Genomic DNA, 2,173 nt, shown 5'->3' with positions numbered 1-2,173 from the left:
ATTCTTTGAAGACATATTCCCAAATAAGAAGGGAAACGTTCAAAGTGATAACAACGGAAGTTCAAACGGAAATGATGTTACTGAACTTAGTTGTTACAAAAGAACTATTGACAATCAAAGCGAAGAGCCACGTCGTAGCAAACGGGCTAGAGTTGAGAAATCGTTCGGGCCAGATTTCATGACTTTCATGTCGGAAATGGACCCAAGAACATTAAGTGAAGCTCTCTCTAGTCCCGATGCTCCAATGTGGAAAGAAGCTGTCAATAATGAAATCGAGTCCATCAGGAATAATCATACTTGGGAATTAGTAGACCTTCCTTCTGGTAATAAACCATTAGGTTGTAAGTGGACACTAAAACGCAAGTATAAAGCTGATGGATCGATTGATAAGTATAAGGCCAGACTTGTAGCCAAAGGGTACAAGCAAGAAGAAGATCTTGATTACTTCGATACCTACTCACCGGTAACAAGGATTACGTCCATACGAGTGCTAATAGCCATTGCAGCACTATATGACCTTGAAATACATCAAATGGATGTTAAGACTGCGTTCTTAAATGGTGAGTTGGAAGAAGAAATTTATATGGAGCAACCTGAGGGGTTCGTGGCTCCAGGAAATGAGAAAAAGGTGTGTCGACTTGTTAAGTCGTTGTACGGACTTAAACAAGCGCCTAAACAATGGCACGAAAAATTTGACAAAGTAATGTTGTCAAACGAATTTAGAATAAATGAATGTGACAAATGCATTTATGTCAAAAACACACCTGAAGGATATGTAATCGTGTGTCTATACGTAGACGACATGCTAATAATGGGCAGTAATCATGATGTAATCATGACTACAAAGAAAATGTTGACCAAGAATTTCGATATGAAAGATATGGGTCAAGCAGATGTTATATTGGGAATTAAAATTCTCAAGACATCTGATGGGATAGTTTTGACACAATCCTATTATGTAGAGTCAGTATTGAAAAGGTTCAATGCGCATGATCTCTCTACAGTGAAAACACCTATGGATCTAAGTCAACACTTAGCGAAAAACCATGGTGAACCCATATCGCAGTTGGAATATTCTCGGATAATAGGCAGTTTGATGTATCTCACAAACTGCACACGTCCGGATATTGCCTGTGCGGTCAACAAGCTAAGTCGTTTTACGAGTAATCCAAACGACACCCATTGGAAAGCATTAATGCGAGTTCTTAGGTATTTGAAATATACTATGAACTATGGATTACACTATGGAAAATATCCCGCTGTGTTGGAGGGGTATTGTGATGCTAATTGGATATCAGATACAAAAGACTCCAAATCCACTAGTGGATATGTATTCACGATCGGTGGGGGAGCGGTATCTTGGAAATCCACTAAGCAGACGTGCATTGCTCGGTCAACTATGGAATCCGAGTTTATAGCACTAGACAAAGCAGCTGAGGAAGCTGAATGGCTGCGGAATTTCTTGGAAGATATTCCGAGCTGGACGAAACCTGTGTCTGCCGTACTGATCCACTGTGATAGTCAATCGGCGATTGGAAGAGCACAGAGTAGTATGTATAATGGTAAGTCACGACATATACGTCGTCGACACAATACCATTAGGCAGTTGATCTCGAACGGAGTGATTGCAATCGACTATGTCAAATCCAAAGATAATTTGGCAGATCCCCTAACGAAGGGGCTAAGTCGAGATCAAGTATACTGCTCATCAAGAGGAATGAGATTAAAAATCTACAACTGAAAATGACTGTAGCGGTAACCCAACCTTGTTGACTGGAGATCCCAAGATCTTGGTTCAATGGGATAACGAAGTTACAGAAGTTGTGTTACAGCACATGAGATATTTTATCTCTATCCCAATCCTAGGATGAATTTGTGCTGTCCTACCACATGTAGTGAGGTTAAGCTTATGCTTTTAATGACTTCTATACCTTATAAGGTGGAGTATGGTAGGATACTCTTGATAGAAGTGTCACCTATGTGAGTGTGAAGACAGGCCGCTTCAATGAAACACTCATGAATCCAAGATGGTGTCCATGGCCGAAACGGAACCAACCATGAGAACCTAAAGTAGGTGAGATAGGTCTCTGTGTGGGTGTTATTGTCTAAGTATACACCAACAGCTGAGCAGTTCAAGACATCACGTTCACTGCGCAGCCTAGTATACTCGATA

The sequence above is a fragment of the Curcuma longa genome, chromosome 11 (assembly GCF_044706935.1).
Source record: "Curcuma longa cultivar G26 ecotype Majalengka, Jawa Barat chromosome 11, ITB_CL_G26_1.1, whole genome shotgun sequence".
NCBI classification, from domain to species: Eukaryota; Viridiplantae; Streptophyta; class Magnoliopsida; order Zingiberales; family Zingiberaceae; genus Curcuma; species Curcuma longa.
Note: the sequence above shows the minus strand (reverse complement) of the source record.